The sequence below is a fragment of the Lissotriton helveticus genome, chromosome 3_1, assembly GCF_964261635.1.
Source record: "Lissotriton helveticus chromosome 3_1, aLisHel1.1, whole genome shotgun sequence".
NCBI lineage: Eukaryota > Metazoa > Chordata > Amphibia > Caudata > Salamandridae > Lissotriton > Lissotriton helveticus.
In genome coordinates this window covers 397,905,232-397,921,926 of record NC_136061.1, presented here as the reverse complement: position 1 = coordinate 397,921,926, position 16,695 = coordinate 397,905,232, and the positions used below count along the sequence as shown (strand labels likewise).

At 52.9% G+C, this 16,695-nt stretch overlaps 1 protein-coding gene across 4 annotated transcripts in view; it reads left to right on the top strand.

The window, feature by feature from the left end:
• LOC144822522 (apoptosis-inducing factor 3-like) overlaps nucleotides 1-16,695 on the top strand; it is a 545,716-nt gene that overhangs the window by 483,676 nt on the left and 45,345 nt on the right. The window lies entirely within an intron of this gene.

The following is a 16,695-nucleotide window of genomic DNA, read 5'->3' as shown; positions in this document are numbered from 1 at the left end:
GCCTCCTCTTCACCCGACATCGCCATTGCCATCCCGGACGGGTACAATATCATCAGAAGGGACCGCGTCAACCAGACCGGAGGAGGAATCGCCATCGTCCACAGAAACACCATCCGCATCATGACCGACTCCAACGACACCTTCGCCGCAGCCGAACATCTCCACTTCCAGATTCACACCGACCCAAAGACGACCCTCAGAGGCACCCTCGTCTACAGACCCCCGGGACCACGCACACAATTCAGCGAAGACATCACAGACTTCATCAGCCCGCACGCCCTCCCCTCCGCTGACTACATCCTCCTTGGAGACCTCAACTTTCACCTGGAGAACAACAAGGACCGCAACACCGCCGCCCTGCTGGACAACCTCGTCAACCTCGGACTCAAGCAACTGGTCAACACCCCCACCCACTAAGCCGGCCACACGCTGTATCCAGTCTTCTCATCCAGCAAGCACATCACCTTCAGCCACTCCACTGGACCGACCACAGCTGCGTCCACTTCAGCTTCAGAAGAACCACGACCCACCACCACCCGCTTCAGATTCCCCACAGAAGCTGGAGTAAGATCACCACCGAGCAGCTCACCACCTCTCTCAGCCAGAACCCACCCGCCAGCGCAACGGACCCCAACGAAGCAGCTCGGAACTTCACACAGTGGCTGACCGCCTGCGCTGACGACCTCGCACCACTGAAGAACCCTCCCAGCAGACCCAGAAGCAAGAAGGCATCCTGGTTCACCGACGAACTCAAGAACTCCAAGAAGACCTGCCGCACCCTCGAGAAAGCCTGGCTCCTCGACCGGACCACCGACAACATGACCGCCCTCAAACACGCTACCCGCAAGCACCACCAGCTTATCCGCACCACCAAGAAGAAATCCCTGAAGGAACGACTGGACAACAATACCCACGACAGCAAGGAACTCTTCAGCATCGTCAAGGAGTTCTCCAACCCCAGCACTGGCACCAACGACATCGCTCCGTCACAAGACCTCTGCGACTCCCTCGCCTCGTTCTTCCACCGCAAGATCGCCGACATCCACAACAGCTTCAGCACACCATCCACGCACCCCACCGTCGAACCAACGCCCCCCACCACCACCACCACCCTCAGCACCTGGAGCACGGTGACCCCCGAGGACACAGCCCGCACGATGAACACCATCCACTCCGGATCACCGACCGACCCCTGCCCACACCACGTCTTCAACAAGGCCGACTCCACCACCGCACCCCAACTCCGGAACATCATCAACACCTCCTTCAACACCGCCACCTTCCCGGAGAGCTGGAAGCACGCCGAGCCCAGCGCCCTCCTGAAGAAACCAACAGCGGACCCCACCGACCTCAAAAACCTCCGCCCCATCTCGCTCCTCCCTTTTCCTGCTAAAGTCATCGAGAAGATCGTCAACAGACAGCTGGCTGCCTTCCTCGAGACGAACGGATCCCTCGACCCCTCGCAGTCCGGCTTCAGAGCCAACCACAGCACCGAGACCGCCCTCATCGCAGCCACCGACGACATCCGGACCCTGCTCGACAAGGGGGAAACAGTGGCCCTCATCCTCCTGGACCTCTCCGCTGCGTTGGACACTGTCTGCCACCGCACCCTAGTCCAGCGCCTCAGCAATATCGGTATCCAAGAGAAGGCACTGGAGTGGATCATCTCGTTCCTCGCCGGAAGAACACAAAGAGTCCGCCTCCCCCCGTTTCGCTCCGAGGCCACCGAAGTCATCTGCGGCGTTCCGCAAGGATCGTCACTCAGCCCCACCATGTTCAACGTCTACATGAGACCTCTTGCAGCCATCGCACGCCAGCACAACCTCAACATCATCTCCTACGCCGACGACACCCAGCTGATCCTCTCCCTCACCAGAGACCCCGACACCGCCAGAACCTGCCTACACGAAGGGATGAAAGACGTCGCCGAGTGGATGAAGGACAGCCGCCTGAAACTGAACTCGGACAAGACGGAAGTCCTCATCCTGGGATCTTCGCCCTCCGCCTGGGACGACTCCTGGTGGCCCCCAGCCCTGGGCACCGCACCCAAGCCAACCGACCACGCACGCAACCTGGGCTTCATCCTGGACTCCTCCCTCTCAATGACCAGACAAGTCAACGCCATCTCCTCATCGTGCTTCAACACCCTGCGTATGCTTCGCAAGATCTTCCGCTGGATCCCGACCGAGACCAGGAAGACAGTCACCCAGGCACTCGTCACCAGCCAACTGGACTACGGAAACGCCCTCTACGCCGGAACCACAGCCAAGCTACAGAAAAGACTCCAGCGCATCCAGAACGCCTCCGCCCGACTCATCCTGGATGTTCCCCGACGCAGCCACATCTCCAGCCACCTGAGGAACCTGCACTGGCTCCCCGTCGACAAGAGGATCACGTTCCGGCTCCTCACCCACGCACACAAGTCTCTCCACAACCTGGGCCCCAAGTACCTCAACGACCGCATGACCTTCTACACGCCCACCCGCCAGCTACGGTCCACCAGCTTCGCCCTCGCAGCCGTACCACGCATCAGAAGAGCCACCGCCGGAGGAAGATCCTTCTCTTACCTGGCTGCCAAGACATGGAACTCCCTCCCCATCCACCTTCGGCTGACCCAGGACCATCTCGCCTTCAGGAGACAACTCAAGACCTGGCTGTTCGAGCAGTAGCATACCCCTTCCCCTAAGCGCCTTGAGACCCTCGCGGGTGAGTAGTGCGCTATACAAATGGTATGATTGATTGATTGATTGATTGACACTTCACCAGCCCCTGTCACTCCCCAAAGCCAGACAGTCAATCCACAACCAGGCAGAGGTACACAGGAAGGTTTGAACAGAAAAATAGCAACTTTCTAAAAGTGCCATTTCTAAACGCAGGATTTAAAAACCTTCTTCACTCATCAGTACATGTCCTACCTTTCACATACACTGCACCCAGGGGGTACTTTGGGCCTACTATAGGGGTGTCCTATGTGCACAGAAAGGGAATGGTAGGGCCTGGCAAGTGTAGGCACTTGCCAGGACAACATGGCAGTTCAGACTGCGCACAGGCACTACGGAGGCAGGCCTGAGATACCATCTTAGGGCTACTCATGTGGGTGGCACAATCAGTGCTGCAGGCCCACTAGTAGCATTTGAATTATTACCATCCCTGGCACACTCAGTGCACTCTACTAGGGACCTTACAGGTAAAGCAAAATAGCCAATCATGGAGGACCAATCATGTTTAATAATTTACACAGGGAGCCCTTGCCCCTGGCCACTGATTAGTAGTGACCAAAGGGCCCAAAGCATCTAAATCAGCAAAAGTGAAATCCAGCATAGCATCAAAAACACAGGAGGCAGAGGCAAAAAGTCAGGGGTAACCATGCCAAGGATGTCAGGTCTAACACGCGTCCCCTCCAGCTGAAAAGTGGGGAGAACTACCCACCCTCTTGAGAGTTCTCATCACTAAGGTGGAAAAACCTGGACAGACCATCAGCATTGGCATCCTCTGTACCAGGACGGTGTTCTACCGTAAAGTCCATCCCCTGTAGGGAGATGGACCACCTCAACAGTTTTGGATTCTCACCCCTCATCTGCATCAACCATCTGAGGGCCCTGTGGTCTCTCTGAACCCGGATGTGAGTGCCAAACAAGTAGGGCCTTAGCTTGTTCAGCACCCAGACCACAGCAAAAGCTTCCCTTTCAATTGCACTCCACCTCTGTTCCCTTGGAAGTAGCCTCCTACTAATAAAAGCTACAGGTTGGTCCCAGCCCTCGTCGTTCACCTGTGAGAGCACTGTTCCCACTCCATGCTCTGAAGCATCTGTCTGCACCACAAACTCTTTGGAGAAGTCAGGGGCCTTGAGCACGGGTGCCGTGTACATGGCAGCTTTCAGGGCATCAAACGTGGTCTGGCAGGCATCGTTTCAGATCACCTTACTGGGCTTGCTTCCTTGAAGTCAGCTCTGTCAAGGGGGCAGCAATGGTGTCATATCCCTTGACAAATCGGCGGTAATACCCAGTGAGTCCTAGAAAGGCTCTCACTTCTGTCTGGGTCTTGGGGGACTCCCTAGCCAGAATGGTGTCAATCTTCGCTTGGAGGGGCGCCACCTGGCCGCTCCCTACCTGGTGTCCCAAGTACACCACAGAACCCTGCCCTATCTGCCACTTACTGGCCTTGATAGTGAGGCCTACCCTTTGCAGAGACTTCAACACTTCCCAAGTGGAGCTGAACACAGCAATGTCATCCAGGTAGGCGTCGCTGAATTCCTCCAGCCCGGACAGTACCCGGTTGACCAGTCTCTGGAAGGTGGAAGGGGCGTTTTTCAACCCAAAGGGCATGGCACGGAACTGGAAGTGCCCCTCTGGCATTGAAAACGCAGACCTCTCCTTGGCCCTCTCAGTTAAGGCAATCTGCCAGTACCCAGATGTCAAATCAAACGTACTGAGGTACTGGGCAGCGCCCAACCGGTCCACAAGCTCATCAGCTATGGGGATGGGGTGTGCATCCGTTTTGGTGACCGCATTTAGCCCACGGTAGTCCACACAAACCCTGAGTTCTGAAGTGGCACCAGGTGCAGCAGCTTTCGGTACTAAGACTACTGGGCTAGCCCAGGGGCTGCTTGAGGGCTCAACTACCCCTAGTGCCAACATCTTGGAAACTTCTTCCTTGATGCTGGCCCTGACCTTGTCAGCTACCCTGTAAAACTTCTGCTTCACAGGTAGGCTGTGCCGAGTGTCCACATTATGAACGCACCAATTGGTGACTCCTGGTGTCAGGGAGAACAGGGAGGCGAACTGGCCCAACACCTGGCGACAATCCCTCTGCTGTTCTGGGGTCAGTGTGGGATAGAGGTTTACCCCATCCACTGATCCATCCTGCGCCTTGGCTGACAGGAGGTCCGGAAGAGGTTCACTATCCTCCTCCATCCCATCATCTATAGATCATTGTCACATCAGTCCTCTCAAAGTGTGGTTTGTGGCGGTTCACATGTAGGACCCTCAAAGGTTTCCTGGGAGATTGCAAGTCAACCAAATAGGTTACATCGCTCTTGCGCTCCACCACCTCATATAGCCCAGTCCATTTGTCTTGGAGCACGCAAGGCTCCACTGGGGCCATCACCCACGCCTTCTGCCAGGGTTGAAATTCGACCAGAGTGGCATTCTGGTCATACCATCTTTTCATTTCTTCCTGGCTGGCTTCCAGGTTCGCCTGTGCAAGTTTCCTGAAGCGCTGAATCTGATTGCGGAAGGCCAGCACATAGCTGAACACGTCCTGGGGGTCTTACCAGGGGATTTTTCCCAACACTCATTCACCAGACTGAGAGGTCCTCTAACAGGGTGACCGTACAGGAGTTCAAGGGGACTGAACCCTAAGGACTTCTGGGGTACCTCCCTGTAGGCAAACAACAGGCATGGTAGAAAGACATCCCACTTCCGTCTCATGGGCTTTGTAAGGCCCATTATCATGCCTTTTAGGGTTTGGTTGAATCTCTCAACCAACCCATTTCCTTGAGGATGGTAAGGAGTGCTAAACTTGTAGGTTACCCCACACTCCTCCCACAAAGACTTCATGTATTTTGAGATGAAGTTGGTACCCCGGTCGGAGACCATCTCTCTGGGGAACCCCACGTGGTAAAATATCCCCATCAACGCACGGCCCACCACGGGGCTGTGGTTGTCCGGAGAGGGACAGCTTCTGGGTACCTGGTGGCATGGTCCACCAAGACCAAGATAAACTTGTTGCCTAAGGCTGTCTTGGATTCCAGAGGCCCCACAATGTCGATGCCCCCCCGCTCGAAAGGGAGTGCTCACCACGGGAAAGGGTTGGAGGGGAGCCTTACATTTCCCTCCACTCTTGCCACTTGCCTGGCAAGTCCTGCAATGTGTACCGACGTGCTTCCTCATTTGGGGCCAGTAAAAGTGGGTGACAAGCCTCTGGTAGGTCTTGTCATACCCCAAATGTCCTGTGAGAGGCACATCGTGAGCCAGACCCAGTAGGAAGGCCCTTAAGCGCTCGGGTACTTCCAGCACACGGGCTGCACCGGGCTCAGCGACCTTAGGCTCGCTATAGAGTAATCCATCTTCCCAGTAAATGAAGTGATCTTTGGACTCGCCGCCTGGTTTGCAGCCTGTTGCCGCATACCAATGAGAGAAGGGCATTCCATCTGCGCCTTGCAAAACTCCTCCCTGGAGGGACCTCCTTCTTGCTGCCAATGGGTCAGCTCAGGCAGGTCTCCCAGTTCGACCACCTGTTCCCCTGTAGGTTCCAGGGCATCCCCCTCAGGTTCTGCTTCCTCCTGGACCGTGGGAACGGCTGGGACTGGTTTCCCCCACCCCTCCTCCTCCTGGCGGGTACCTGGGCCACTTGTCAGGCTCCAGGTCCTCTCGATTACCCTGACGGCCTGCCATGGACCGAGTGGTCACACAGACCCACTCAGGCAGACCCAACATCCCCATATGAGCCTGGTGTTCCACCTCCTTCCAGGGGGAACTCTCCAGGTCATTTCCTAGCAGACAGTCTACAGGCATGGATAGACGAACAACAACATTCAAGGAACCTGAGACCTCCCCCCCCCCCCCCCCCCCCCACCCCCAACTCAAAGGAACTAGCACCACCTTACATAGGTGCACAGAGTTGTCTGCTGCAACTACATGGTGAAGTGCATTGGGAATTACCTGCTCCTCAGACACCCATTGACACCTGACAGATGTCACACTTGCTCCGGTGTCTCTCAGAGCCTCCACCCTTCTCCCATTGATGGTCACCCACTGTGTGTATTTTTTAGTGTTTTCAGGCATGTAGGTTTCTGGGACCACCTCTCTGTCTCCTAAAGAGACCAGGGTCATCACTGCTTGCTCCCCCCTTCACTGGAAACCAACTCCGCCCCCAACGCTACCCTCACTAGACCTTGTGTCTGAGCACCAGTGGATGCTGGGGGTTGCTTGGGGCACTTAGGTGCAATGTGACCCACCTCCCTACATGCATAACATGTGGGATGAGCTTGGTTGTCCTGTCTGCTCTTAGGGTGGCAGAACCTCTTAGGCTTGGTGGGTTGGGACTCCTTTTCCTGGGAACTATTTTAGGACCCTTTAGAGAACTCTTTTTGGTTACCCTTGTCTCCCCACCCTTCTGCTGGGGATCCTGCCCACCGTCGGCTGTGGTACCCACCACCCCCTTGTGTACCCTGGTGCTAGTCCAGAGGTCCGCCTCCTTAGCAAGCTCACTGGGGTCAGTTAACTTGCTATCCAAAAGATGCTGGCGCAGCTCTGGAACACATAGACTACTCAAGTGCTCCCAACTAATTAAGTGACACAACCCCACATAATCAGTTACCTTGCTGCCCTTTATCCAACCTTCCAGGGCACGCGTGTACATACACACACACTCCACCCATGTACTGGAATCCTGTTTCTTGAAGTTTCTAAACTTCTGGCGGTACTGTTCTGGAGTGAGACCTTAGCGGAGGCATAAGGCCTCCTTCATAGCGGGGTAGGTTAGGGTACCTGCTGACTCTTAGGGTGACAAGACATCCCTCCCAGAGGCTTCAAAATGCTTCCACAGTCCCGCACCCCCAACTCTTCTCAGGCACTTAATTCATTTTCAAGGCAAGCTCATAGGATCTAAACCATGCATAGATATCCTCACCCCTCTGATAATTCTGTACCAAATCTTTGGGTTTGTACACCTTACACGCCTGCACTGGCTGTGCGCTGTCACAATTGGAACTGGACTCCGCTTGTTTGGATTTGAGATTCAGCTCCCTCAGACTCAACTCATGAGCCCACTGGAGTTTCTTTTCCTCTAACGCGAGAGCGTTCCTGCTCTCCTCTGCCTTCTTTTCACTTTCAAGGCGTAACTTCCTCTCTTCTGCTTGAGCCTTGAGTTTAAAAAGCTCTAACTCATGGTCTCTGACCCTCTGATTCTCCTCCTGCTCCTCTGGAGGAAAGCCCCTACTGGAATGGGTGCTGCCATGCCTAGAAGCTGGCCTGCCCACTGGCAAATCATGGGATATAAAACCATCCCCATTTGTGTCCCCCTCTCCAGTGACATCCTCTGCCGCAACTTGTTTGGCCTCCCACCAGGCCCATAAGGCCTTCTGTAACTCCTTTTTTTTTATTTAAACATTTTTAATTGCAATTTCAATAAACTTGGCAATACATTCAGAAATCACTCGCATTACATCAATGACTGGAGTTCATTCCATCCACCAGTGTTTGAAGTTTGATATAATATGCAGCTTCATCCCATGTCTATCCCCCCTTCCCATAGTAACTCCTCCTTTTTAGAGCTGTTCCTCATGGGATATCCAAACTTTTTGCAGAATTGTTTCAACTGCTCCACCTTGTATGTGAGCAAATCCTGAATCTCAAATTCCAATTCCGCACTTTCCCTTGCTTCCTTTCCTTTCTGAGACATGATGCTTGCAAGGGCTTCTCAAAAATAGATAAATAAAATAGGTACAGTATGTGGCTGCGTAGTGGTCTGCGCTAAAACTAGTGGTGTACACTAATTACTGTAGGTCAAGTGCAAATACAAGTTCAAATCCTCACCGCTGACCACCAATGTCAGAATTGGGGGTCTCTAGTTGGCAGAGGTGGGTACCTTTGATCAAATAGGGACCTTTACTTCAAGTCAGGGTAAAGGGGTACACACTGTTGATAACCCCTGCTCACCCCCTTGGAAGCTTGGCACGAGCAGACAGGCGTATCCCCAAGGCAATGTGTAAAGTAGTTGCACCAACACCCACAATAATATTGTGAAACACCAAAGAGGGACACCACACAGGTAATTATAAAAAAATAGATTATTTATATTAAATTTAGGCAAGACCAAATATCAAAAAGCAAGGCCAACATACACAATAAACCTCTGTTACAAGTAAAAGAAAAATAGTTCTCTTGTAACTTATAGTTCAAGTATTATCCAAAGCACAATCCCAGCAAGGGGACCTCAATTAAAAATAGTCCAGGCAGTCTGTGTCCCCGTACTGCAGTGAGGATCTGGTAATGCTGCTTGTGGTGCAAAATTGGACTCCCCGCTAACTCAAGTCCCCGCGGCCTCTTATTTGCGCAAAGGGAACAGGCCCAGCACGCTACCGGTATCTCCTTTCAGGGACTCCCCATCCAGAGTTGGTGAAACCTGCTCACTGCTCCCTCTCCCAGCGGTAACTCTATGATCTAAGCTGCAGGAAATTTACCTTAGGCGTGCGGGGAAGAAGGAGGCCGCCACTTCATGGGAGCTTCCAGCTGCACAGTTTCCCTGGCGTCTCTGGTGACGATTTCTTTATTCTGGCGAACGCAGCTCCCTCGAGGGTTGCAAGCGGTGGTGTCCTTCACAAGTGCTGGGCCAATCCCAGCGCAGCGCTGCAGGCGAGCCCCTGACCACGTGACACTGCTCTCCTTCCCGGCCGGGCCCAATCGTAGTGCGGCTCCTCAGTCGAGCCTCCTGCGATGGGTCAATCACAGCGCGGCCTCTCCGGTGTCGTCAGCGGGCCCGGGGCCGATGGCGGTGCGTTTCTCCGGCTGTTCTTTGTCCCGGGCAGCGGCTGTGATTTGTAAACCTGGCGATTCGGGGCGCAGCAGTCTCCCCCCACAGGGTGCAGGTTGTAGGCAGGCCACCCACGATGTTACCAGCACACTCGGGGGATTACTAACGTGGGAGACCACACAGACCTACGGCCGGCGTCAGTTGGGTGCCGATGAGCACACCTATCCTCCCACGCGGCGGGCAGGTGGTAGTAAAGCACAGACTGTGAATAAAGACGTGCTCACAGCATCTTGGTTCGTCTTGGGAACTTTTGTAACCCTGGGTTCCACAAACAGGAGGCCAGCTCTTCTCAGGCCCTTGGAGACTCTAAGTAGACACAGCACACAGCAAAGTCTTGGTTTCAAGCAGGTAGGGGGGAATCACAACACACAGCAAAGTCCCCTTCTCTCCTTTAGTGGAATCAGCAAAACAACAGGTCAGCCCCAGAGCACACAGCAAAGGCAATCTTCCTTAGTTTCTCCAGCTGTTCTTCTTCCGGCAGAGGTTCCTCTTGATTGTAGAAGTCTGATTTTTAAGGGGTCTTTTTTCTTACTTTTATACCCCTAAAGTATTTGTTTTTCATGTGTTGGGGGTTCTGGACCCTGTTCAAACCAGTCCTGGGGCACTCTGCCAGTGCACAACTTCTTCCTTTGAGAAAGGGGGCCAGGGTTCTCATCCGCCCAGCAGGAGGTGGAGCCAGTCCTTTGTGGAGGCAGGCACAGCCCTACTCGGGTACAGGGATCTCCCCACCCACCTCTCTAAATGCAGATGGGCCAATTCAGCCTAGGGCTGACGCACCCAGACTCCTGGAGCCAAGACACTTCACCAGCCCCTGTCACTCCCCAAAGCCAGACAGTCAATCCACAACCAGGCAGAGGCACACAGGAAGGTTTGAACAGAAAAATAGGAACTTTACAAAAGTGCCATTTCTAAACGCAGAATTTAAAAACCATCTTCACTAAAAGATGTGTTATTAAATTCTGAATTCAAGGGTACCAGACTCCATGTCTCCATCTTGTTCCTATTGGGAAGATAGGCTGGTATAATGGTACACAGCCTTCCCCATTCTGTCCTATGGGCAAGATGGCCTTTCAATAGTGAAAAACGAAATTGGCTGTAGTTCACTATTAGAACATGTTACACTCATCAGTACATGCACTACCTTTCACATACACTGCACCCTGCCAAGGGGGGTACCTTGGACCTACTATAGGGGTGTCCTATGTGAACAGAAAGGGAAGGGTAGGGCCTGGCAAGTGTGGGCACTTGCCAGGACAACATGGTACTTCACAGACTGCGCACAGGCAATGCGGTGGCAGGCCTGAGATACCATTTTAGGGCTACTCATGTGGGTGGCACAATCAGGGCTGCAAGCCCACTAGTAGCATTTGAATTATCAGCCCTGGCGCACTCCGTGCACTCTACTAGGGACATAACAGGTAAAACATAGATGCCAATCAATGAGGACCAATCATATTTAATAATTTACACAGGGAGTTCTTGCCCCTGGCCACCGATTAGTAGTGACCAAAGGGCCCAAAGCATCTAAACCAGCAAAAGTGAAATCCAGCATAGCATCAAAAACACAGGAGGCAGAGGCAAAAAGTCAGGGATAACCATGCCAAGGATGTCAGGTCTAACACACCCTAGTCGAGAACTGCACAATGTACGGACAGTCCTAAAGAATATGGAAAACTGAGCCCTCCCCGTGACTCCCCCGGGCACACAGCGGGGACAGACTCCTACCCCAATTGATTGTGTAGCCGTAGTAACTGCCAAATAGTTCAAAAATATGGAGCGCCTGCGCCATTGAATGGTATGGTCTGGCCATATAGAGGACGATGTCGTCGGCGTATAGGGATATACGCTCCTCCCACTCATCAGACAGGGCCAAGCCCCAAAAAGGCCTTTCCCTCCGGATCCAGTGGGCCAATGGCTCCTAGGCCAAGGCAAAAAGGAGCGGGAATAGTGGGCATCCCTGCCTGGTGCCCCGCCGCAGGGGGAACGTCCGAGACATCGCCCCATTGACTCTCACCCTTGCCACCGGTTGTGTGTACAGTAAACGCACCCAGCTGCAGAGGACAGGTCCAAAGCCCAATCGTCGCAGGACCATAAATAAGTAAGGCCATTCGATACTATCGAAGGCCATGTAGGCGTCCAGCAACCATTAAGGCCGCTTGGGTGTCGCGGACGTCCTCCGTCATGTATAAGACTCCATGAAGGCAGCGCAGGTTGTGCCTAGTACTCCTGTGGTACACAATAGAGCCACCCAATAGATAACAAACAAAGCTCACAATCTCAATTAAAGTTTGTGGCGCTTGTAAAAAACCTTTTCTCTACGTTTTTGAATTAATGATCACTGCTGCGACAAATGCGAAAGTGTGATTATATGGAAAATAATTCCTTGGGGGACAACTTTTGATTGTGTTATAGTACTCCTGTGGGGCATGAATCCTGACTGATCCACGTGAACCAAATCCGGTAGAACTGAGAGCAGTCTCGTCGCTAAGGCTTTAGCCAGCACCTTGGCCTCAATATTAAGGAACGATATAGGGCGGTAAGACGAGCATGGGTCCGCCGGCTTCCCGGTCTTTTGTATGACCACAATCGTGGCCTCTCGCTGATCCGGTGGGAGTTTCCCCACGCCCCTCGCCTCAAGGAACATTCGTCTGAGGGGCTCAAGCACAACACTCGCTTGCTTCTTGTATATTTCAACTGGGAGCCCAATGGGCCCATGCACCTTCCCGGCCTGGAAGGCATTGAGGGCCTCCCCGAGTTCCAGCGCCGTGAGATCAGCTTCAAGGCTATCAGACTGCTCCTGGGGCATCGTGGGCAAAGCGAAGTCCTGCAGGAACTCCTTGCAGTCCGTTTCCGATCTGGTGCATACTGGGGTATAGACCCCTTCATAATATGATGCGAAGGCCTCCGCTATCCTAGTCCCGGTGGATACCAATGATCCCGACTCGCCCCTCACCCCCACAACACAGGATCGCTCACGGTCCCTTCGCTTGAGCCATGCAATAACTTCATGCTTTTATCCCCCGCAATCCGATGCTGCGTGGCTAAGGAATAGGTCCGTGCCTTACTCTCCGCCAATGCGCGAAGCTCCCACTGTTTAAGGGCAAGCTCATGGATGTGCTCCACCAAGGGGGCCCCCCCGTCTCCCGCTCGAGCTCTTCAATGTCCCGCTCCAACTGCGCCACCTGAAGTGCCTCCTCCTTTTTCTGGGCCCCAATCAGCGCCTGAGCCTGTCCCCTCAAGACTGCTTTAAAGGCCTCCCACAGGATTAACTGGGAATCAACCGATCCCTGATTCTCAGCGAAATACACTTGGGAACCTTCACGTATCTTTTCGGCTATGGAGTCGTCTTTGAGGTGCCATGGGTCAATTCTAGGGAAGGACGCCCTAGTCGTTGCTGCCCCTCTAAGAGTAACCCCCTCTGGGGAATGGTTCGAGATTCCCCTGGCCATAATACAGGAATCGACGAAGTCACCCAATTGGTCCTCCTGGGTCAAAAGATGATCTATTCTAGAGAAAGACCCCTGCCGTGCGGAGTAGAAGGTGTAGAGGCTCTGTGAGGGTTGGTGTATGCACCAAATATCACTGAGGCCCAGTGCTGCAACAAAGCCACTCAAGCCCGCCTCCCCCCTGTGCCCTTTTCTCTCTCCAGAACTGTCCAAGTCCGCATCCATGACCGCATTAGTATCTCCCCCCAAAATCAAAGTGGCCCAAGGAAGGTCCGCCAAGTGGGCCCCTATTTTAACATAAGTCTGCACGTGTAGACAAGGCGGGATGTAACAGGAGCTAAACACCAATGTGCGACCCTCCCACCTGACCGCCACAGCCACCACACACCCTTAGTCCTCCGACCACGTGCCCGTAACCACCATCGGGAGGGCCTTGCGGACAAGGATTCCAACCCCCCTGGAACTCGACGTGAACCACGAGTGAGCCACCAGCTTGTAGCCAAACCGGTCCAGAGCCCTACATGTGTTGCCCCATAGGTGAGTCTCTTGTAGGAGCACTACGTCAGGGGTATGGCGTTTCAGATACTGCAGGACAAGTGTTCGCTTAATCTTATTACCCAGCCCGTTGACGTTCCATGACCAGATCTTGATATGCGTTTGATCACCCATTAAGTTCAACTGTCCCGTATCCCCCTCCCGCACATGCCCACCCATAGAAAAATCACATGAACATAGGAAATAGTCATCATGAGCTAACCATAAACAGTCCCCCATACTCCTACCCCCTCAACTCGCACCCCCCTCTCTGCCTCCCTGCTAAGTGGGTCCCCAACCACCCACCCCATAACCATGCAGAGTGCCTGTCGCCCCTTCAACACCATAACAACCGTAATAGGGAAAAACGTAAGCCTGCAAGCGCAGAAGATGACATACTTGAGTGGCGGAGTGCTCACCCATTTGGTGGATCTCGCTGTCTGCACCCCCCTCCCACACACTCCCTCCCAACGCTGCAGAGGTATACCAGAGACCCTCAGTTCACAGTCACTAAACAGGCAGGAGACCCTGTCCTGCAAAGTCCGAGGAGTCCGCTGCCCCAAGTCCTCCCATCCGACCACCACCTACATTCAAGGACTTATGAGGCATATCACCCTCCCCGCAGCTTTCCCCAACAGTGCCTCAGGTTAATGTTACCACCACAGTCACTTGTGGGATATCTGGTCGAGCTGTTGAGGTTCTTGTGGTTGGCTGTTCATTCTTTGAGTCCCCTGACCAGCACGGCCCAGGGCAGAGCGTCTCGAGCCATTCTGGCGGCCCACGGTCCGCCACCCCTCCATCCAGTCGCTCTCCTCGGTTGGCGTGTCGAAGAAAAACGCCTTGTCGCCATCTAGGATCTTGAGGCGAGCCAGATAGAGCATCATGTATTTTATTCCTTGATCCCTAAGGGCCCTCTTGACCCCTTCAAACGATCTCCGCTGGCGCTGCATGTTTAGCGTGAAGTCGGTAAAGAAACAAATTGTGGCGTTGTCCAGGTGCAGGTCCCTGGACACCCTTGATGCCTGCAGGATTGCGTCCCGATCCCTGTAGTTTAGACTGCGGGCGACAATGGTGCGCTGCGGGGCTTCCGGCTTGGGCTTTCCCTCCAGCGCCCGATGAGCTCTCTCCACAGAGAAGAAATTAGAGAGGCGCTTTGGATTAAGGTGGTTAAGTATTAAGTCCTCCACGAACCAGTCTGTTGACGGGCCTTCCATGCCCTCCGGGACTCCCACGATTCGGACATTATTTTGGCACGCCCGGCCCTCCTGATCTTCCAGGCGGGCGGCCATGTCTGCCTGGCCTTTAGTGAGTGCGGCTACCTGTTCCTCCAACATCTTTGTCTTCGACTGCAAGCTACAAGTCAAAAAAAGTCCCAACTTAAAGGCACAAAATTGCCCACAATATGGACCAAAACGGTCCATCAAGACCTTATAATAACATCAACTACCAAGAGGTAAAGTACGTCAGCAAGCACAAAGCAATAAAAATCAGAAAATACAGTTGTATAGAAAAATTATTACAATCAAAAGATTCAAAACAATTCATACATAAAAACATTTCATAATAATATTTTAGAAAACCAAGTCGACGCTGCGTCTCTGTGAGTTAAATGATGTTCACCTTCTTCAGGATGCTTCCAATGTCCCTCGTCGCAGCGGGCCTCCAAATACAGTCCAATAGCCTATGGTGCCGCTGATGCTCCTGAGACTCTCTTTGTCCACATGCACCCAGGCCCAGCAGGTTCCGCCCGCCCGGGCCTTCCCAGCCGATCGCCCTGCAACTGTTGTACCGCAGCCCGCCACTCGCGCCGCCGAGAGCCGCCGCTCTGCACACACAGCTGGCCCGGCAGCGGCGGTCCGGATATCCCCGCTGCCTTCACCAATGGCCGCGGGCACGCCGCGTCCAAGACGAGGAACCTCCGCACAGTAGAACACGCTCTACCCCAGGTCCAATCCTCCGGGGACCTGAGGTGCCTCACGGCAGTTGCCCGCAGCCGCTCCTCACGCCGCACTGCAAGCTCCAGATGACCGCGGCTGTGCTAGGCTGCAACGGGCATCATTTTCTGACTGCCGGACTCAGGTCCGGGCCTCAAAGCAGCCGCGAGAAAACACTGTAATGCGGATCTGGCACGGGTAGTAAAAGGAGCCCACCGTTTCTCTGCAGCGTCAGAGTTCAGAAAATGCTCTTCAACGTGACGGATTATGCCGGATGGTAGGTGAAGTGTATGACCCTGCTACAGCAGCTTGCCTAGTGTGTGGCCATCTTCTTTGGCTGCAGGCCACGCCCTCCATATTGGGATATTTTCATCCTGTATTCAATTATAATCTGCTGCTACCCTTTGCACTTAAACACTTTATAGTGTCTTAGGGTGTACTTTGACGTTTGATATAACGTCATTTTGCACTTTTTTCTGCACTTTAGTACTTGAAAAAGACCGCAATACTAGCGAAATGTTAGAACTAGGCCCACATGGGCTTTAGTTTGTAGGTCAGTCTTAAGGAACTGGCAGTGATGATATTAAATAGCAGTCACAAATCGTAGAATGTGATATGTACATTCCATTACATGTTACATCAGCACAAATATTCAGGCTAATGCAATTTGCGGTCATTAGATTGCTGATTATAATGTATGTATAGTATTGATATTGCTTACTATTTATATGCATTTATGCTTATATTTATATTCATGCATCTGTTTTATGTATATTGGTTTGGAATGCGAAGATCAGAAAAGTACTTCTGTTTTTTAATATGATCAAAAGGAATCAACAGGCTGATATCTTTTACTAGTAATGATTTGATACCTAACAGTAGCTGTTCAGTACAATTAGGTCATAACAAATGCTCACAGAAGATTTGCAGTCTGTTTACACTGTTTATTGCACGTTTTAAGCACCTGTCACTTTAAATAATGTGTACTCTACCGCAGCCGCATCATGTGATAAAGGCCAGTTTAGGCCGAAACGTGTCACAGCCCATTGTTGAAAATAAATTGCCAGCACAAGATAATAGGAGTCTGTGTCTGTTCAGCCACATCTTGGGAATTTACGAGCGGAGCTACATTGAGATATATAATATCTGTCAGACTCTGCTTTTCAAGCCCCGCCCCTTGTGTCTCCCCTCCAATTCTTCTGCCAGACACTGACCCCCAATTTATGGGTTCTCCGAGTACATTTTAT